This window comes from Prionailurus viverrinus, chromosome A3, assembly GCF_022837055.1.
Source record: "Prionailurus viverrinus isolate Anna chromosome A3, UM_Priviv_1.0, whole genome shotgun sequence".
Classification (NCBI taxonomy): Eukaryota; Metazoa; Chordata; class Mammalia; order Carnivora; family Felidae; genus Prionailurus; species Prionailurus viverrinus.
This window is the reverse complement of record NC_062563.1, coordinates 64,463,870-64,487,563: the sequence shown is the minus strand read 5'-3', so window position 1 is coordinate 64,487,563 and position 23,694 is coordinate 64,463,870. Positions and strand designations below refer to the sequence as shown.

At 38.0% G+C, this 23,694-nt stretch overlaps 1 protein-coding gene across 3 annotated transcripts in view; it reads right to left on the bottom strand.

The window, feature by feature from the left end:
- CAMKMT (calmodulin-lysine N-methyltransferase) overlaps positions 1-23,694 on the bottom strand; it is a 415,835-nt gene that overhangs the window by 369,046 nt on the left and 23,095 nt on the right. The window lies entirely within an intron of this gene.

Genomic DNA, 23,694 nt, shown 5'->3' with positions numbered 1-23,694 from the left:
GAACAATGTTTAGCCTCTACTTTTTTTCTTAATTTTTTTTAAATATGAAATTTATTGTCAAATTGGTTTCCATACAACACCCAGTGCTCATCCCAACAAGTGCCCTCCTCAATGCCCATCACCCACTTTCCCCTCTCCCCCACCCCCCCATCAACCCTCACTTTGTTCTCAGTATCCAAGAGTCTCTTATGGTTTGCCTCCCTCCCTCTCTGTAACTTTTTTCCCTTCTTCTCTCCCATGGTCTTCTGTTAAGTTTCTCAGGATCCACATGAGTGAAAACATATGGTATCTGTCTTTCTCTGTATGACTTATTTCACTTAGCACAACACTCTCCAGTTCCATCCACGCTGCTACAAAAGGCCATATTTCATTCTTTCTCATTGCCAAGTAGTATTCCATTGTATATATAAACCACATGTTCTTTATCCATTCATCAGGTCAGGGACATGTAGGCTCTTTCCATAATTTGGCTATTGTCAAAAGTGCTGCTATAAACATTGGGGTACATGTGCCCCTATGCATCAGCACTCTTGTATCCCTTGGGTAAATTCCTAGCAGTGCTATTGCCGGGTCATAGGGTAGATCTAGTTTTAATTTTTTGAGGAACCTCCACACTGTTTTCCAGAGCGGCTGCAGCAGTTTACATTCCCACCAACAGTGCAAGAGGGTTCCCGTTTCTCCACATCCTCTCCAGCATCTATAGTCTCCTGATTTGTTCATTTTGGCCACTCTGACCGGCGTGAGGTGGTATCTCAGTGTGGTTTTGATTTGTATTTCCCTGATGAGGAGTGACGTTGAGCATCTTTTCATGTGTCTGTTAGCCATCCATCTGATGTCTTCTTTGAAAAGTGTCTATTCATGTCTTCTGTCCATCTCTTCACTGGATTATTTGTTTTTCAGGTGTCGAGTTTGGTGAGTTCTTTAGCCTCTACTACAAAGCTGTAATCATCAAGACAGTATAGTACTGGCACAAAAACAGACACATAGACCAATGGAATAGAATAGGGACTCCAGTATTGGACCCACAAAATTATGGCCAACTAATCTTTGACAAAGCAGGAAAGAGAATCCAATGGAAAAAAGATAGTCTCTTTAACAAATGGTGCTGGGAGAACTGGACAGCAACATGCAGAAGAATGAAGCTAGACCACTTTCTTACACCATACACAAAAATAAACTCAAAATGGATGAAGGACCTGAATGTGAGACAGGAAACCATTAAAATCCTAGAGGAGAAAGCAAGAAAAAACCTCTCTGACCTCAGCCACAGCAATTTCTTACTTGACACATCTCCAAAGGCAAGGGAATTAAAAGCAAAAATGAACTATTGGGACCTCATCAAGATAAAAAGCTTCTGCTCTGCAAAGGGAACAGTCAACAAAACTAAAAGGCAACCAACAGAATGGGAAAAGAGATTTGCAAATGACATATCGGATAAAGGGCTAGTATCCAAAATCTATAGCCTCTACTTTTTAAAAGGATTTTACTAATTGCAGCCTTCAAGTGAGCCCTGCTGGCTAAGACAGCAGAAGGAGCTGGGTCCCAACAGCTCATTGGGTCTGAATTCAAAATATGCCCCAGAGAGGGGCGCCTGGGTGGCTCAGTCAGTTAAGCGTCCAACTTCGGCTCAGGTCATGATCTCAAGGTCTGTGAGTTCGAGCCCCACGCTGGGCTCTGTACTGACAGCTCAGAGCCTGGAGCCTGCTTCAGATTCTGTGTCTCCCTCTCTCTCTGCTCCTCCCCCACTCACACACTGTCTCTGTCTCTCTCTCAAAAATAAAACATAAAAACAATTTTAAAAATGCCGTAGAGAAATCATATTCAGTTCAAGTCTTTAAGCACATCCAAGCAATCCCTGTGAGCTATTTTAAGATTTATCAAACAACTGTATTTCTCTTTTTTGTTTATCCTTCCAGTTCTCTCTCCTCTTCCACTGCCACACCCAAACCATACCATTTTATCTTTTTTTTTTTTTCAATACATACTAATTCCTACAACATCTTAACATACCCAGGTTGGTTACATGACCAAGTGGCTAATGTAGAAGGCCAGATTTCACAGTAGAGTTACTGATTCGAGAAATGGTTATTACAAGCCCACTAAGATATCTGGCACTGGTTCAGACTGAGGGTGCAGCACAGAGAAAGCTTCTGCTCTCATGAGCTTCCTTTCCGCAGAGGGACAAAGAAATAAGAAGGTCATAACAGGTAATAGTGAAGGTTATGAATAAAATAAGCAACATGGGGTGACAGGGATTTGGGAAAGATAGGTACAATAGATAAGGCAATTAGGGATGGCCTCTCTGAGAAGGTGAAAACATGAGTCCCAAAAGATGAAATAGTGCCACCCATCAGAAGAACTGACAAAAGACACCATGAACAGAAACTGAAATATTCTCAAGGAAACGTAGTGTGTTTGAGGAACTCATCTGTATGACCACAGTTACATTGTCAAAATCAGGAAATAAACACTGATACATTACCATCTAATCCACAAAACCTCTTCAAATTTCTCTGATCATGCCTATAATGTCCTTTATAGGTCCAGGATCCACTCCATAATCACATGTTACATTTAGTGATCATGTCTCTCTTTTTTTTTTTTCCTTCAATCTAGAACAGTTCTATCTTCCATGATCTTAACTTTTTGGAAAAGTACAGTCCAGTTAACCTTGTGAAATGTCTCCCAGTTTGGTTTTGTAGGATTTTCCTCACGATTTGTGATTTTCAGCAGGAATACCACAGAAGCAATGCTCTCTTCTGTCACTGCAATATATTAGGAGGCACGTGATATTAATTTTTATTTCTTGGTTAAAGTGGTGCTGCTGGGCTTTCCCACTGTAAAGTTAATTAGAAGCATATGGTATTTATCAGTTACTAAGTAGTTAGTGCTTCGCGGAGATATTTTGAGATTAAGATAATATCTTACTCATCATATGTTCACTTACTTTAGTATCCACTGATAATCCATGCTGAAGTCAGTTATTACTGTGATAGTTACCAAATGGTAATTTTCTAATTCCATCATTCTTTCCAGATCAGTGGTTGTCAAATGAGGACAGAGGGTGCAATTGTGCCTCCTCATTGCAATGTGGCAATGCCTGAAGACATTTTTGCTTTTCACAACTAGAGGTTGAGGGCAGGAGGGATGCTACTATCTAGAAGGTAGAGGTCAAGGATAATGCTAAACATCCTACAATACACCAGACCGTTACTCTCCCACTCAAAACAATTATCTTTCCCAAAATGTCATTAGTGCCAAGGTTCTAGACTTACTAAATGACATTCAGAATTTTCTGTTCTTCATTTATATATTTAATATTAGTGTGGATTTCTGGAGTTCTACTTTACTCAAAAGGTTACAATCTGTTTATAACATTTATTTTGATACTCAGATGGTCTCAGAATTGGTCAACACTAATCCTTCAAACCTGTTACTGTGCCCTTTGGGGCATGTGTCAATTACTATTTGAGGGCTTCCTTACTTCATGATATAAGATGCCTAGTGAGAGAGTCAACCATTTCTTCAAAGATCCCTGGTCTAGGTCTTTTTAGTGAAGGATATTTAGAAACCAAGGTCTGGGTGCTAGGTGTGCTCACTGCTATTATACCCAGACACAGCTAGGAAATACACATACACACACACACACACACACACACACACACACACACACACACACTCACACACACCCCTACCTACCTAGCTAGCAAAGCAATGAGATCATACTGATACCTCTAATTCTAATTCAACACCACAGAGTTGGTTTTAGGCTCCCCCCTTTCCATATGTACAATTCTCTTTGTTGACGCTGAGAAACTTAGCTCCCATTACCCTCAATGTATTTGCTTATTTCCATCTCTCGATTGTAAACAATTTCTCAGCTGTAAAGCAGAAGACTTAACCCCAGATGTCCCAACCCACTACCCTCCCACCTCCCAGTCTCTGCCCATATTTGAACCTAAACCTTGACTCCAACAAAAGAGAAGGGAGAAATGGGTAGGAAGAAAGGCTAGTTAGAAAGTTTGGCCTTGATCTGCCCCTCAAACCTCCACTCCTACTGCCAACTGAAAGCTTGACCCCAAAGAGGGATAAGGAGAAAAATGAGCCAGATTCTAAAATAAGTCCAGTATACCCTATGTAAGTAGAAGTGTTGCCTTTATCTAGTACATAGGGAGAACTTCATGCTTCTCAAAATAAAAAACATTAAGCTGGCCTTTATATACTTACATAAATTTGTATGTTATCATGATTTATAGTTTATAATAAAAATGGTGTTAAGCCTCTTAGAAGAGTCTTCTGTAAAACAAAGCCAGATAATTCCCTTGAAAAATACAGTCAAAATTAATGTGTTATTTCTAAAAGGTATGTAAGAAACTTCTGGAACAATCTGTTGCACAGATTTAAAAAGATCATAATATAAAATTCCTGTGTTCCAGTTAAGTAGACAGAAATGATAAAGAAAAGCATAGGAATAAAATAATTTTACAGGTGGCATTTACAAGAATCTCCCTGGGAAATTTACAATTAAAGAAAAAAAAGATACTGAAAAACTATGTCCCCCCCCCCCACACACAGATATGACATTTAAGAGAAACTCAAAGATGACATTCTAAAATAACATATATAGGTTGAGACTATCTGTATTTGAATGGCTATACCTCTTATAATAAATGAAACTAATTATAATCCCAAACTCACCATTTACTAGAGAACAATTTAAACAATGGATTCTATATAAGTTTCCCTTTTAAATAATGACACATTTTTTAAGACTTAACTAAATTTAATCCAAAAAAAGTGTCTGGCTAGGAACTTTCAATGCAATGCTCTAATTAAAAGCAGGAAATATAATTAGAGGCATACTAAATCATAAAGCAAAATGTCCAATTGTCAAGTGAAACTTAAATTCTATTACTGCTTAGTATCCTTCTAATACATTTCTTCTTACCCAAGTTAGCCAAAGTCAGGGGATTTTTGCTTGCAATCAAAGAACCCTAACTGATATAACTAGGTACCCTAGTTCTAAGTTAAATGTGGCCTCTTAAAAATGGGACATCTTGGGGCACCACGGTGGCTCAGTTGGTTAAGCGTTTGACTCTTGATTTCGGCTCAGGTCATCAGGTCATGATCTCATGGCTCGTGAGAATGAGCCCCTTACCAGGATCTGTACTGACAAGGCGAAGCCTGCTTGGAATTCTCTGCCCCTCCCCTGCTCGTGCTCTTTGTCTCTCTCTCTCTCTCTCAAAATCAATAAATAAACATGAAAAAAAAATTTTTAATGGGACATCTTTATTTATGAAATAGAATAGTTCAAAATCATAACAAAAAAAAAGGCTTTAATTTCAGGTACAGTTGAACAGGGGCAGGAGGTCTACTGAATTAATATAGAGAAGGTCAAAGTCTTGTTTCTAATTGTCACCAGGAAATTTCTGTTGGAAATCTGGGTATAAGGTCAGAGTTCAATATATAGACACAACTATCGATTTATTTTTCCTTCTGAAGGCAAACTGTGATCTAATGCACCATTTAGTTTCCTATGCACATCACTTCCCACTTCTCTTTAAAACTTAAAAAATGAGTTTTTATTATCATGGATGAACTGACACTCAGTTTGAAAATATTTTATTTTTATATTATTTTTAAAATTTTTACTACATTTCTCCCAAAAGTAACACATACTTGAAATAAATCAAACAATACACATAATGATAGAGAAAAGGTTAATTTTTCCTCTACCTCATTCCCTCAGGTCCCACTTTACTAAAATAACCAAAACTGATAATTTGCTATATATGCTTTCACAGCTTTTTGTAATATTACCAGTTTCTTTTTATAAAAATGAAATGACATTATATACATTACTCAATGCACTTAACAACACATCTCAGACATCCCTCCAAAGTATATAGCATATAACTCAATTCATCCTTTTAAATTTTTCCATAATAATCCATTGTATAGATACACCATAATTTATCCAATAATTTCATTAATTATCAGACTCATCAGACTGTTTCCAATCCAAATAATGCTAATCAATATCCATGTACATGTGTCCTGATATACTAGAGGACAGATACCAAAAAGTGGGATTGCTGGGTCAAAAGGAATAAAAAATGATACTTTCATTTTTTTAGAAATCTTGTACGTATAAAAGAGTGTGTATACACAAAAATAAAGGTAATATGAAATAATGAACTCCCATTTACCTATCATTCAACTTTGACAACTGCCAAATATTAATGTTCAATTGTTTTTTTCCTTCTCTAAAAAATTTAAACAAGTCTCATTTTAAAAGTTTTGTCTCGGGCGCCTGGGTGGCTCAGTCGGTTGGGCGTCCGACTTCGGCCCAGGTCATGGTCTCGCAGTTTGTGAGTTCCAGCCCTGCATCGGGCTCTGTGCTGACAGCCCGGAGCCTGGAGCCTGCTTCGAATTCTGTGTCCCTCTCTCTCCCTCTGCTCTTCCCTGCTCATGCTCTCTCTCTCTCTCTCTCTCTCTCCTTCAAAAATAATTAAAATATTTAAAAAAATTTTTTTAAGTTTTGTCTCAGGGTGCTTAGGTGGCTCAGTCAGTTAAGCGTCCAACTTTGACTCAAGTCATGATCTCATGGTTTGTAAGCTCCAGCCCAGCATCAGGCTGGCTGTTGTCAGCACAGAGCCCACTCTGGATCCTCTGTTTCCCTCTCACTCTGTCCCTCCCCCACTCACGCTCTCTCTCAAAAATAAACGTTAAAAAAAAAATTTTTTTTTTGTCTCCATAAATGGCTCTGAAAGTTTATTAAAATCCCTTTTGGAACAGTAGTTACATAGTAACCACCAGTGTTTGTATCTTCTTTAGTACTGTACATAACAACCTAAAAAAAAAAGTCACCCATAATAGTCACTTCCTCCCTCTACTAAGCTCTTCGCAATGGAGAAACAGCAGAATCAAAGCATCTAAGACAGTAGAAAAAGAGACTAGGAAAGATCATCCTAAAAGCATACAAAGACCTTGAAAAGGAAAATATCAGGCAGGCATAGAGGTATATTAAGTGACAGAGGCAACAAAGAGAAAGAAAGGAGTAACATTAAGTAGATTTTTAAAAGCTAGCATTAGCTGGTGGGGAAAGTACTTAAGGGATTGCTGGTGGTCCGAATGGGAAATTTAAGCAAAGAAAGAGCAATTCATGAGGAATAGGACATGCTTTTGAATGTATTTTAGAACTAGCTGCTTAAAATCTATTGCACTACTCATCAGAAAGCTAGGAGAATAGCCACTTAGCGCTCAGCCAGCAAAGGGAATTTGGAGGGAAAAATATCACTAATGTGTAACAAAATAACATTTATTTCTCTTCAAATATAAGTAACATCCCTACTAAGGAAGAACAATATAGAATGTATGCATATGTACACATATATGCAAAAGGAATACTACACCAAAATGTGTTCCTCAAAAAAAAAAAAAAAAAAAGTAATGAAATCTCAAATGCACCAAAGACAGGGGCTATTTAAAGCAACCCCAAAGTAAATTATTTTGTACAGTGAACATTTTATATAATAATCATATCGTAATTTATTTAAAGTGTGGTTTCTCTTTTTTAAAATATTAAATTCCCTAATCCACACAGCATTTTATTTTTTAAAGATTTTTTTAAGCTTATTTATTTTGAGAGAGAAAGACAGAATAAAGGGCGGGGGGGGGGGGGGGGGGGAGCCCAAGGTAGCTCTGCCCTGGAGCTCAAACTCACAAACCCTGAGATCATGACCTGAGCCGAAATCAAGAGTTGAATGCTCAACCGACTAAACCACCCCACAAAGCATTTCCTGGTTGTTCACTATATGCCAGGCACTGTACATACAGAACAAAACATCAGTCCTGCTTTCTAGGAGTTTACAATCTAGTGAGTGATTTAGACACAATTAGGATACGATGTCATATATTTTAATGGTGTATTTTTTCATTTAAGTCTGCGGGTAAACACAAGAAAGACCACTGAACTATAGCTAAGGAGAGTCAGGAAAGGATTTACAGAGGAAGTGAGCGACATAGGAGTTGAATCTTAAAGGCTGAAGAGTAATTCAGAAATGAAAGAGAAAAGAATCTCTACAAAGATTGTGCAAAGCTTGGTGATTCATCTCAATGCATTTAAGCTGGAAATATATTTCTAGTGCAGATTTGACAAGAACCATATGTGGCCTACTGATACGAAGTTTTAAAAATTTTACTGTTATTGTTAAGCTGTTACAGCACTTATGTGAGATTGATGTATGTAGGCATGTGTTTATATGTATATGTGTTAAAAATGGTGGTTACAGATATCAGAGTGAATCTACATTATTAGCTTCCACACCCTTCCTGATACCCCACCTACAAAATAAGTAGATTTGAAAATAAAACAAGGGTTCATAAAGGCACACGAAGTTGACAGCAAAAAGCTGAATCCTTAATCGCAGGGAGAAAAGCCATTCTGTGAATGGAGGGAAGAATAAGTGAAATACAGGATCTGTCGGAAATGTATTACAAGACAGACCTTGAAATCTTATCTAGAGTATAAATGTGAGAGTCTCTGGACTGTAGGGCATTAGCACAGTAGAGGGAGGGTATGGGGGGGGGGGTGGGTAAGGTAAAATATTTTTTAAAGGGAGACTGAGTAACTGAATGTTGAGACTCTTCTTCCCACCCAACTCCTAACATGTTAGCTGCTAAGGTACACACACTCTCCAAGGCAGCAGACTCAAAAGAGGGTTCTCTGGGAAACAGATCAGCTCAAAAGAAAACACCTAAACATACAGACATCCGGAGTTCCCTAAGAAACGGCCCAGCCAGATCATCCCATAGTTAAACCCATAACCAACAAACAAGGAGGAGGGCACCTGGCTGGCTCAGTCAACAGAGTGTGCAACTCTTGATCTTGGGGTTGCGGGTTGAAACCCCACCTAGGGTATAGAGATTACTTAAAAATAAATTCTTAAAAAAAAAAAAAACCAACAAGCCATGGCATCACAGTGGTACCCAATTAGCTGTGTAGTACAACTCTTAAAGATCACCAGATATTTGACGATGGCCTCTATTATAAAAGACAGAGGCCAAAGAAAACAAATGGAAAAAGTAACTTGAAGGAAACAGAGACAATTAAAAGAAAAAAAAAAAAAAAAAAAAAAAGAACTTCCAGTAATATATTTTAAAAACTGAGAAACTAAGAGAAGCAATCAAGAAATATGAAAAGAATGCAACGGGGGAAGGGGGAGGACTAAGAAGAAAAAGGTCATTACAAAGTATAAAAATTAGAAATGAAAAATTTAACAGAAAGGTTGAAAGATACAGTTATAGAAATATCCCTGAGAGTAAAGAAAAAAAGACAAAAATACGCAAACAGAAGGGGTGCCTGGGTGGCTCAGTCAGCTTAGCATCTGACTTTGGCTGAGGTCATCATGATCTCGCAGTTCATGGGTTCGAGCCCCGCGTCGGGCTCTGTGCTGACAGCTCGGAGCCTGGAGCCTGCTTCGGGTTCTGTGTCTCCCTCTCTCTCTGCCCCTCCCCCACTCGTACTCTGTCTCTCCACCTCTCTCAAAAATAAATAAAACATTAAAACACGTATATATATACACACACGACAGAAGATGAAAAGATAATTTTGAGAACCTGTCCAGGAAATGGAAGGTCTGGAAAAACATCAGTGAAAACAAAAGGAAGGAAATCATTAAAGAAATAATTCAAGGGGTGCCTGACTGACTCAGCTGGTTAAGCATCCAACTCTTGATTTTGGCTCAGGTCATGATCTCACAGCTCGTGAGTTTGAGCCCCGCATCGCACTCTGTGCTGACAGCATGGAGCTTGCTTGGGATTCTCTCTCTCTCCTTCTATCTCTGCCTCTCTCCAACTTGTGCGTGTGTGCACACACACTCTCTTTCTCTCTCTCAAAAATACACATTTTTTTTTCAACGTTTATTTATTTTTGGGACAGAGAGAGACAGAGCATGAATGGGGGAGGGGCAGAGAGAGAGGGAGACACAGAATCGGAAACAGGCTCCAGGCTCTGAGCCATCAGCCCAGAGCCCGACGCGGGGCTCGAACTCCCGGACCGCGAGATCGTGACCTGGCTGAAGTCGGACGCTTAACCGACTGTGCCACCCAGGCACCCCCACATTTTTTTTTTTAGAAGAAGAAATAATTCAAGAAAATTTCCTGGAACCGAAAAACCATGACTTTCTAAATTGAAAATGTCTGTCAAATGTTCAATACGATGTTTAAAAACAGAGCCACACCAAGGTTTTTAGAACACTGAAAAAAGAAGATTCTGTCAAATTTGAGAGAGAACAGATTTCTTTTTTTTTTTTTTAATTTTTTTTTTCAACGTTTATTTATTTTTGGGACAGAGAGAGACAGAGCATGAATGGGGGAGGGGCAGAGAGAGAGGGAGACACAGAATCGGAAACAGGCTCCAGGCTCTGAGCCATCAGTCCAGAGCCCGACGCGGGGCTCGAACTCACGGACCGCGAGATCGTGACCTGGCTGAAGTCAGACGCTTAACCGACTGCGCCACCCAGGCGCCCCAGAGAGAACAGATTTCTTAAAAAGATAAAGAATTTTAGAATAATATTAAACTTTTAAAATGCAACACTTGAAACTACCACATACTGTAGCTGTAAAGCTGTGAAAAAGGATGTAAAGCTGTGAAAAAGGAACTATTTCAAATAGTTATATCCAACCAAAGTATCCCAAGTTCTCAAAAATTACTTCCTTTTCTTTCTCCTTTACTTTCTATTATAAATAGAGTTTATAATCTTCAAAATGATCGGAGTAAACAAAGAGGAAGCCATGGGATTTGGGAAATGAGATCCAACAAAAAAGAGGTGAAGACAATCCCCAGGATAATCGTGAAGGGAGCGTTCAGGATGAAAGGTCTGTAGCAGGCCTAGAGAGGACAGCAGGTCAGAAGGCATCAAAAAAGACTTCATAAACATGAAGTTGATGGTCTACGTATGAATAACTTTAACTGAGAATATACGAAGCTTTAAAAATAGACAAATATTTTGTGTCCTGAGACAATATGTTCACACCGTTAGATTTATATTTAATGTAGTTAGAGTAAGTCAAGCCATATTCTTGCCAATAGTCTAAAAACTGCTATCAGGCTCAATCCTTCATTGATGAAGCAATGTAGCTCTTTTAAATTATTTTTAAAAAGATGTCTGCTGGTGAGATTTAAGACATTATTCACAGATCATCCAAGGACCTGGATGCATCAGACACTGAGATATTTATCCATATTTTAATACACAGTAGTTTCTTCAACATGTGGAGAAGAATGTTTTACTCCTTTGTAGTAGTTCAAAGCTGAGAAACCATTTGAGAAGTGAAAATGCAGGAGAGCACATAATAGGCCCTTAATACAAACACTTGCTGAGATTGCTCTTTCTTTTCCAATCTATAAACAAGAAAAGGCAAGTGAAGATAAAGTTAACTCTGTATTTTACATATACACATAAACACACATTCATGTACACACACACAACATACATTCACAAATATTTAAAATTTCTCCCATAGCTCTATGTGAGTTTTCAATTTCATTTTTTAATATATTTTACAATTTTAACTCAAATGAGTAAGCTTCAAAAACGTGTTTTCTTAAAGAGACTGGATGTTGAAAGAAATTTTAAACAATATCGCCTTTACTAAATAGAACAACAGGAGTATTTTTGCAAGAGTTGTCCTTCTTAGATAGTATGGGCAAAGGATATTTCCCAGGGATGAATGATTACCTGTTGAATTCAAAAAGGCTTATTATGTCCATCACAGGAATAAAAGGCACAGCATAAGGAATATAGTCAATGATACTTAATAGGGTTGTATGGTGACAGATGGTAGCTACACTTGCGGTGAGTATAGCCAAATGTATAAACTTGTGGAATCGCTATTGTGCACCTGAAACTAATGTAATACTGTGTGTCAACTATACTCAGATAATTTTTTAAAAAGACTTATTCCAAAAGACTTTACAAGTATTTAATTAGCTTTGACAAACAAGTTGACTAATCAGAACTGATTCTTTTTTTTTTTTTTTTTTCAACGTTTATTTATTTTTGGGACAGAGAGAGACAGAGCATGAACGGGGGAGGGGCAGAGAGAGAGGGAGACACAGAATCGGAAACAGGCTCCAGGCTCCGAGCCATCAGCCCAGAGCCTGACGCGGGGCTCGAACTCACGGACCGCGAGATCGTGACCTGGCTGAAGTCGGACGCTTAACCGACTGCGCCACCCAGGCGCCCCAGAACTGATTCTTAAGTAGATAACGAAACAATCTGAAAAATACATGAAAACAAACATGGCTTAAAGTTCTCCGGGTACAGAATACATAATAGAAGTTGCGAATTCACACATACATGGGTGGAGTGGTGAGGGTACAAAACGGAGAATGTGCTCAGTTCCAGATAATCATTACCACGTGAGCACAGACTCGGACCTCTAGATCATTACGTTTCTCTAAGAGAAAACTCTTTGTGAATTTTCCTATTGTCAAATCTTGATAGTAATTCATTTTTTTCATTTAGCTAATTTTTTTCAGCTCATCAAAACAGGTATGTGTTCTGAATTCAATTTCTAGACTTTATGGGGCTTGTAGTATATGCCCTCTAAAATTGAGACCCAGATTTACCTCTGTGTTAGATAGAATAGTGTATCAGATTTACTTCTGTGTTAGATATAATAGTGTATCAGATATAAATACACTTGCATAGAATGAATGAATTCATGTGAATGTGACTAAGGATTCAAATGATTCAATGCACACTTTTTAATACCACTTGAGCCAGACCTTGTACAAGTCACTATGGTGGAATAAAGAGGTGACTGGACATTAGTAATTAATGTAAGTTTCCGATCTTTCTCTGTCTTCTAAAAATGGGCGAATAATTTATCATCCAAACCAAGGCACTTCTGGGAGTGAAAACAGCTGTGTTAATAATCAGGCTGAGAGGGGTACCTGGGTGGCTCATTCAGTTGAGTGTCTGACTCTTGGTTTCGGCTGAGGTCATGATCTCGCAGTTCATGAGTTCGAGCCCTGTGTCGGGCTCTGCACTGACCGTGCGGAGCCTGCTCGGGATTCTCTCTCTCCCCACTCTCTCTGCCCTTCCCTTGATGTACTCTCTGCCTCTCTCAAAATAAATAAAATAAACTTTACCAACAAAATAATTAGGCTAAGAACAACAGGCGTAAACTGGGACCCTGCCAGACAAACCAGGCTGTACAGTCACCCTACCTAACAGAAACCAGTCTGCTTCAGTCTCCTCCCCTCTGCCTACCCAGGCTCACACAGTCCAAGGAAAATCCTGCCTTGCCAGGCTATCTCTTCAGACTGTAACAGAGAATTAGAAGGAAAGGGGGTAAAAAGGAAGCCGAGAGTTGTCTTATGATAGGAAGAGTTAGAATTGTTTCCTAAGATTTTTGTTTTGTTTTGTATTTAAGAGGTACACAATCAGCGGCAGTGTGGAATGACAACAGATGGGTGAGGGGAAAAAAAGAAAAACTGCTAGAGACTGCATGTTGCCTTCATGTCATTTAATCAAGAGAGGTAAAACACTCAAGCTAGCTGAAATCCTTTTGTTGCACAGACTTGGACTACCATCCTTAACCAGAGAGGACATGGTTTTATGAATGCGGCAGAAGTAGAAGACATGGTCCTGCAATCTACGGGGTCAAATTTTATTTGGGGAGAAAAAGACTAACAAAGAATTAATACAGTGTGATACAAAATTGAGTGCTCAATTGTAGCATAGGAACTGCAAACCTGTAGGACTTGAGAAAGATCGAACAGAGCAATAGGAATCAATCTCCCCTTCTTGTTGTTCTCGTTTCTCCTCAAAAGGATCAGGGGACAGGCACAAGCAGAGGAGTTCTCAGGTGTACGTAATGACAGTCCAACCTATCCCCCCGAAGCTCTGATTGGGTTATCAAATATTAAAATAAAAACAAAATCCAGGATTAATCAAAATACTGGGTTTTTCCCCCCCCGTTGACTATCACACTATCAAAAATGATACTTTAAGTTGTGATTCTGGATTCCACCACACCTTTCAGTCAGAAACTAAGGGACCCCTGGTAAATGGCAATGACACAGAAGTCTGGCCTCCAACAACATGGATGGGCCAAAGCTTCAAACACACCATGAATTTACCACCAGGAACAAAGACTCTACCTGATCCAACATAATAGAGTTGGCAGATTGTGAGCATGGGGGGCATCTACACCACACAGAATACATCCATATTTTCCAGCCCATATACACAGAACGATCTGCAACTTTTCCTCATTCCTTCCATGGACCTTCCCCACCTCCCCAGGATAAAAGACAATAGTCAGATACAGGGAAAGGCGGTGGGGGGGGGGGGGGGGGGGTGCGGTGAAGGGTGAGAGGGAAGAACATAAGAAAAATGAGATACATATATACAGACACTAAATTCATTGAATCACCAAATATTTTGTCCACATCAAGCATTCATTGAGGGATACAACATACACAGGCCACACAAGTATCCAGATATCCATAATTCCCTGTGGAAAGGCTGGCCACAATCCAAACAACTTTGGTAAAAACAAGAATATCCTTTCTGTCAAGCTTTCTGTGTGACTTCTGTTTCTGTTAAGCAATTTTTAAATATCATTATAGTCCTAAGCTTGAGAAACACTTGAGTACCTCAGAGAAAGGGCTATGTAAAAACACAAATCACTCTACTATTATATTACTGTGCAAAAAGCAGGACTTCCCAAAAAGGAGGAAAAAAAAAAAAAACAACAAAACCCTGACATAAAACAAAACCCACATTAGGTTTCAGACTATTAAAAGAAAATGCATTCTCTTGCCCCATCCTCACTCCCCAAATCCCCGCTCCATTAGATTGTCAACTACCTTGCAGGAACCCTACAGAGCCCATTTCCAGTGACCTTTAATCAGTCTCCTCTGAGACACAATCCACTGGACAGAATTCTTTTCCATTTGCCAAAGTTATTTTCTAGCACTCCAAGTTACCACTTGTAGTTCCAATTCCCACCGTGAACTTTTAAAATTCATTTCTCGCCACTTTGGAGAAATGCTACCTTCAAGAAATACAGAATAGCTCTAAATTCCTGTGTAACAACCTCATAAATATTAATTTTTAAGCAAGTTATCTTTATCTGAGTATCGGTTTCCTCATCCCTTGCCACATAAAGAAAACTAAATGGGAATAATAGTCACAAAGCTCCTGATAAATCCGGGGGGGGGGGGGGAGGGGGAGGGTGCAAATAAAACAGTAGCTATTTAAAAGAAGATGGAGAAAGAAGTGGTATTACTCAGCATTTGCTCAGAGGAGGGAAGAAAAAAAGACTTGTTTGGCATAGGTCTCTTCTGCTAAAACTTGGAGGCACTTAAATTAGGAACATCCCGGGGCGCCTGGGTGGCGCAGTCGGTTAAGCGTCCGACTTCAGCCAGGTCACGATCTCGCGGTCCGTGAGTTCGAGCCCCGCGTCAGGCTCTGGGCTGATGGCTCAGAGCCTGGAGCCTGTTTCCGATTCTGTGTCTCCCTCTCTCTCTGCCCCTCCCCCGTTCATGCTCTGTCTCTCTCTGTCCCAAAAATAAATAAATGTTGAAAAAAAAAATTTAAAAAAAAAAAAAAAAAATTAGGAACATCCCTGCAACTACTTAAAGGAGGTTGAAAAACTAGCAGGTTTATGACAATGATGTGAACTATGCTCCAGTGTTACTGCGGTCACGAAACATAACACACATTGGTGAGTCTAGAAAGGATTACAGGGTTTATTTCACTCTTTTCTCATGATAGCAGCACCTACTATTAAGAATCATTTCAGGGGCGCCTGGGTGGCGCAGTCGGTTAAGCGTCCGACTTCAGCCAGGTCACGATCTCGCGGTCCGGGAGTTCAAGCCCCGCGTCGGGCTCTGGGCTGATGGCTCAGAGCCTGGAGCCTGCTTCCGATTCTGTGTCTCCCTCTCTCTCTGCCCCTCCCCCGTTCATGCTCTGTCTCTCTCTGTCCCAAAAATAAATAAACGTTGAAAAAAAAAATTTAAAAAAAAAAAAAAAAAAAGAATCATTTCAACTCTGTAATTTTTTATTTCAAACAAAAAAAAATTTTTTTTTAGGGGCACCTGGGCGGCTCAGTCAGTTAAGCATCTGACTTCTTAATTTCCGCTCAGGTCATGATCTACAGACATGATATCAAGGCCTACATCAGGGCTTGGGAATCCCCTGCATGGGATTCTCTCTCTGTCCCTCTCCTGCTTGCATGTGCGCTTGCTCTCGCTCTCTCAAAATAAACATTATAAAAAAAAAAAAACAAGAAACAAAAAACCTCTCTCCCACAAAGACTACATAGTACATGAACACTGTGATTCTCAAGAAGGGCTAAGAGCCAAACCTAATGTCAGTGTGGCCTATCACCAGCTCCCCACTGACACGGGGCCTACCACAGTCTAGGGGCCCCTGACCATTACCCACACATAATAACCATGTAATGCACTAAAACTTAAAATTTATTTTTTAACAAAACTTAAAATTATCAATGCCCAAGCTCAATATTCTGCCACCACCTGAGCTCTTAAGCCTCTTTGGTACTCCCCCCGACCTAATACAGGGAGAGGATGATTTGATCTCTGATTTATCATCTCGTAAGTCCATTGGGAGATGAAGACAATTAATGTGGAACATGCTGTGAGCTCCCTAGAGAAAAGTGCAATTTTAAAACAAAATATTTTATATTTTGTTCACTGGTAAAATGAATTGCTCCTTTTTTTTTCCACAGTGCTGTACTTAGCAATTCAAGATTTTATCACAGCTTTCTGTCAAAAATATTAATACTCAATTTGGAAGTTAAAGAATATCTACGCTTTTTCAAAATGAAAAGAACATTGTTTATTCCAGTTATAAAACTAATAAATATGTGTCATAAAAAAATCCATTAGTACTGGAAAGGATAAAGAAGAAAGTAGTAATCAACCATAACCCTAATGCCCCAACAAAACATGAGGGGCATTATGACATAGTTCTACGCATATACATACATACACACATAATTAATGGATATCTATGTATTTTACAGAAGATCATATTCCCTAAAGTGATTTTTTTAACCTAATATGATTTAAAAATCTTGAACAGCTACATAATATTTTATGTCCATGGATTATCCATAATCAACCAGTCATCTAAAATTAAAGTTTTATGCTTTTTCCAGTTGTTCTTTGTGCTACAATGAACTCTCTTACATTCCAGGCTTGCATAATGGTTTCATCAGTTTTTAGAAAAGCAATTATTAGTCAAAATGATACGGATACTTAAAATTATAAAAGATACTGGCAGATCACCTCTAAAAGTAGAATCATTTACCCTCCAACCAATAGCAGTTGAAAAGGCCCATTTCCCTATAATTCACTGGTTATTGCCTATCTTCTCTCATCTTTGCCAATTTGATAAACAAAAATTTTATTTCACTGTTTTAATTGTTTCGTTACTTCATTTCTGGTAAAGTAATTATTTGATGTGTTTATAGAGCATTGGTTTTGGGGGTGTTTTTGTTTTTGTGCGTGTTTGTGAAATAACTTGTCCTAATCTTTGGCTATGTTCTGCCCTTTTCATATGGATCTGCAGTCTGTTTTTGCTATTGCTTTGTGGGAGCTCTTCACTCAATAAAGGAAATACATCTTTGTCTGCATTTATGTCACAAATAATACCAGTTTGCCATTTGTCTTTCAACTTTTTTGATGCTTTTTGAATAAAGTTACTTTTAAAATCTTGATTTAGTCGGGGCGCCTGGGTGGCGCAGTCGGTTAAGTGTCCGACTTCAGCCAGGTCACGATCTCGCGGTCCGTGAGTTCGAGCCCCACGTCGGGCTCTGGGCTGATGGCTCAGAGCCTGGAGCCTGTTTCCGATTCTGTGTCTCCCTCTCTCTCTGCCCCTCCCCCGTTCATGCTCTGTCTCTCTCTGTCCCAAAAATAAATAAACGTTGAAAAAAAAAATTTTTTTTAAAAAAATTAAAAAAATCTTGATTTAGTCAATATATTCATCTTTAAATTCATGGGGTTTGGGTCACTATTCGAAGGCCCTTCCTTTTTTTTTTATTATTAAATTATTCATCTGAAATATCTCAAAGTGGAGCGCTAGGATTTTTAATTAAATATTTAATCCAGCTTAAATTTGTATCAGTACATAACATAAAGGAGAGATTCAGTTTTGATATTTTTTCTAAATTTTTAATCAATGGTTCCCAACACCATTTATTGAAGAATCATCGTTTCCTTTCTTACTGACACTCCATCTTCATCATATGATAAATCGCATATATTTATATCTTTCTGAACTCTTTTCTAAAACACAGCTTTATATGTGTATTTCTGCACTGATACTCACTGTTTTAATTATGTAGCTTTGCACTGTGTTTTCACATAACAAAATAACGCAAAATATGAAAACAGGATGGCACACACCAAAAATATTTCCTAACTTGTGTTATTTTACAATATTAAAATACTGCAAAGGTTCAAGATTAACAAATGAGACAAATGATATGAATACTAACAATAAAAACTAACACACACATGTTAGGAACACACATAATTTACAGTTCACATAGTGCTTTCACATTACCTAACACTATGTCCACCACACTAGAAGCTATTGTTCCTTACCCAATCATAATAAGGAACTCAGATTTGTTAACTCACCTATGATCACATAGTAAATGGCAGAACTACAACCTGAACTTCATATTCCATGATCCTTCCATGAACCCACTAAGTTAAAAATAGAGCAATTACCTATAAAAGCTCAAAAAAATTTTTAATGTTTATTTATTTATAAGAGAGAGAGAGAGATAGAGAGCGAGCAGGGGAGAGACAGAGAGAGAGAGAGGGACAGAATCCCAAGCAGGCTCTGTGCCATCAGCACAGAGCCTGATGTGGGGCTTGAACCCATGAACCATGAGTTCGCAACCTGAGCCGAAACCAAGAGTTGGATGCTTAACCCACTGAGCCACCCAGGCGCCCCCCAAATTTCTTATTTTTAAGCAAACTATCTTACCAAGTATACATTCTATACACACGCACATATATAAACACACACATATAACTACACATAGGTATTATACACCTATACACATACATACACACACGTGCATGTGAATGCACACACATACCTTTATTTGAATGAAGAAAAAATTTTTAAATCCAAGCTGATATTCCTGAAGCTTTGATAATTCCACCAATATTACAGACCCTAACTATGTAACACAAAACAATGAAACAAGAACTAAAAATTGGGACTATATTTCCTTAGAGATGGTTACCTTCTCTTGGTTTCCAAAATGCAGTTAAAATACAAAATATTTTCTTTTTTTTAATGTTTATTTATTTTTGAGAGAGAGAGAGACACGGCACAAGCAGGGGAGGGTCAGAGAAAGAGAGAGACAGAGCATGGGTGGAGGAGAGGCAGAGAGGGAGACGCAGAATCCAAAACAGACTCCAGGCTCTGAGCTGTCAGCACAGGGCCCAATGCGGGGCTCATAATCAGCTGTGAGACCATGACCTGAGCCAAAGTTGAACGCTTAACCGACTGAGCCACCCAGGCACCCCAAATATTTTCATTTTCTAGTAAGAATATTTCCTCAGGTAGTAATTATTACTAAACTGAAAAAGATCCGTTTTGGATACCTAATAAAACAGGTCCCACTATCAGACCACCAGGAAGGATCTAAAAGCAGGAGACTATAGCTGTGTATATTAAAAACCCAGATCAGCCCTGAGATTCACTGGGGGAAAAAATGACTATCGTCAAATGTGAGAGTATATAAGGCAGAGGGTCTACAAATTTCCCTGGGAGACTATGGTATACCAACCACCATGTCATGTAGCCCAGCCAGTAGAAAAAAAAAAAATTTCAAAGAATGGTAGAAGGGGTCTTACCAATACATTCTCCCAATTTAAGCTGCAGTGTTAGCCAAAGATCCTGAGCCACACAAGGTTACTGTAGGGATATATTATTATTGATTTCCTATCCTTTAAAAGCTTATACATATTATATTGCATATATCATGCACAATAAATTGTATGAAAAGTATTATTACCTCATCTATTCAAGCTGTCAAATGAAGGATGATGTGCTAAAAAAGTAAAAAATGAAGCTATTATATCCCCAAGCACTGATGAGACTTTACAAATACCAAATAGTTATATTATGTAATATGACAACCAAATTTGAATCAATTAAGCCTTGGAGAGGATCACATTCTTAAAAAATTAGTTTTAGTAGAGGAAAGAGATGACTTTGGAGAAAGAGAAGTGGGTTTGGAAGAGACGGCATAGTGGGACTTCTTTGATTAGAGGTCAGGGACTTGCTAGAAAGGAGACTCTGCCCACAGGGAAAACAGAAGCAAGTGATCTGCTCCAGTGCTTGGCAGGGTACTCTTGTTACCCAGCGTATTCAAGAGACATGTTACATGAAACACAGAAGCAGCCAGTACCCCACCTGAGGTAAAGGATGCCAGCCTATACTTTTCCCTAGGTAGCATGATGGCATCTCTTTCCAGGCATGAGGAATCGATAGCAGACATAACCCCTCCATAGCAGCTTTGATACTTGCAAAGGAAATAGGTTCTCAAGTAGTAGACCCAAAGAATGAAATACACATACCTATCCCAAAATAGAGGAAAGCAGAAAGGGAGCTTGACTTTCAAAATAATGTGTTCTCCACAATAGCAAATATATTCTTTGGGGCAGTGAATCATTATGCCAAGATGACTGTGTGAGATTCATTTTTAATTTTTTCCTACAGCATTCAAAGGAATTCAAACTCTGAGAGGATATCACAAAAATATAAAACACTTCACAGGTCACACATTTAGAAACACAAAACACTTGAAACTAATAAAGGTAAATAGAATTTTTTTTCTAATCTTTCAGGAAATAAGGAACTACCCAGAAATTTCATTTGTTTTCCAAAAGTAAAGACATTTCCATATCTTTTTTATTAGAGAACAAATTCGGGAACGAAGACTAATCCTCTCATCTTTGAAAATTTACAATAAAATCATTACTTGGTTTTAAAAATTAACTTAAAATGGAGATTAATGGTTCCATTAAGCCATGAATATATTTTGTATACACACACACACACACACACACACACACACACGCACACACACACACACATTTTATACATATACACATATCAGGTTTTTATACCTTTAAAATATGTTAGTCATTTTTTCTATTATTTGGAAGTTCTGTTAACCTGGACTATTCCTGACACAAATGAATAATTCCATCTATTGGTTCTCTCACACTATTAGAAACTTTTTTCCTTATTTTAAATATCTTTCAGTGTACCATCAATGTATTTACTACCATGGCGGTCATTTGGCAATAGATATTCTTATATAGAACTTCTGATCTCTATCAAGATTAACAAGACCAAAAATATTCCTGTTTTTAAAGCTAGAAGTACAAAAATTAAACTGATATTGAAAACAAAAGACAAAAAAATTAACTCAAAAATAACTCAGGAAAATCTTTTTTTTTTGTATTGATGGATTGCTGAATATATTAAATACATGAAAAATAAATCAAATGGAAATGCTTCAGCTTACATCTTCATATGTTTACATGATGAAAACTTAGGGTTATTATTCAAGTTACTTATTCAAATTATAGTGTGCTGTGAGACAGAATTATGATTGTGGCGCCCTCTGCTGGGTTTTCTAGTCACAGACTCAACCTAATATCCGAATCAGGTTAAAATCAAACATTTGAGGCATCAAGTGATAAACCACTTTTTCAGTCACTGACCATTTTAAGCCTTGGCAAAGATTGTATAAAAGATTATATAATCAACATCCATTTTACCATAACAGGATTTTACCAATTTATCATTAAGTAAAATATCAGTACAGATTTTTCTTTTAAAATAGGAAGATAATATAAAAATTACACTAAACATGTTTTAATAGGTCTTATTTTTGTCACTACTTCCATCCCTTGGCAATATATTCACATTTTTAACACAACATTTGTGACAAGACTTTTTAATAAATTGCTATTTTGGTAATTTGATGTATTCTTTTCCTACCTTGTTAGTTCAATCAAAATAGTTTACTTTAAAACATGAGAACAACCCTTAATATTCTCTTCATTATTAGAAAAAGATGGAAAGATGTTCTAGAGGTACTCATCACAAGTAATAATTAATAGCTTCCATTTCCTGAACGTCAACTATGAGGAATATGTGTTATACACTTTCTATGTATTATATCCGGTTCTAAGAGATAATATAAACTCATATAAATTGACATAATGTAAATTGCTCAAGATGAATTTCAGAGCCAAGACTCAAACGTAGGTGGGTCTCATTCAAAGACTCAAACCTTTCCACCAAACAATACAACATCAGTAAAAAAGTACCTTTTGCATGCAATTTCTCCATTTGTCAATGCAACAACTGGGGGTGGATGAAGGCGGTGTGGAGTAAGGTGATGAGAAAAAAATGTCAGAGGAGGACAAGACAGGCATTCGTGCATAAAATAATAACGTAGACCTTTATGAAAATATTTTTATTTTACATGATGCTGCCAGCTAGTGGCCCTATTTCATACTAGAAACAATACCTCATTTTTACATTACTGAATCAAAAAATTCCACATTTAACATTCTAGGACCATGTTCCTAAATTATATATGCATAAACCTGACTTAGTGATATTTTACATTAAAAGGAGAATGTCTCCTCAAACATCACTAGCATCCCTTGTCCTAACCCCCGATAAAATGGAGATACGCCTAAGTGGGAAAGAATTCAGCAAGTGCCAACATGTAGAAACTAAAAGGCAAACCTGTCACTATCTATGAAAAAGGAACCCATATTATTTGAATATTTTTGGATAATTTTAGGATACTTTTAGATTCCTTAGTGACAAAATACATAAATATTTGTCTATATTATGAAAAGCTTGCCATAGGTGAGCATAAAAACAAAATTATGGCCTGAGTATTGCTTAGGCAAAATTAGAGCGCATCTGATAAAGTAATGCTGTTAGCAAAGTACATTAGTTTAGTTCAGAGAAAAGTTACAGCAACAAAATTTCCTTTGAGAAAAAAGTATCTGAGTACAATTTTTACATTTGAAAAGGTCATATTACACAAATCATTCACTATCTGAAGAGAAATATCCTAGGCAACACACATGAAGGAGGGGTACGCAGCTCTTCATCATATGTTGTTTAACATGGTGATAAAAATATATTATTGGCTGATTTCTTTCATCATATGACATGATAATTATTTTTTTTAATTTTTTTTAACGTTTACTTATTTTTGAGAGACAGAGAGAGACAGAGTGCAGGGGAGGAGCAGAGAGAGAGCGAGACGCAGAATCTGAAGCAGGCTCCAGGCTCTGCGCTGTCAGCACAGAGCCCGACGCGGGGCTTGAACTCACGAACCCTGAGATCATGACCTGAGCCAAAGTCGGACGCTTAACTGACTGAGCTACCCAGGCAGCCCAACATGATAATTATTTAGATAATTCTCTCAGTGAAGAAATTTATCCTGACAATCAGCTTAGATGAAAAGGCAACGTGTTCTATATTATAATACTGCATAAAACAAAAACCTTCTGGCATTATATTCACAGCAAGGGAAACAAATGGTTTTATTCTGTAATGAAAAAGGAAAGCAGGAAGT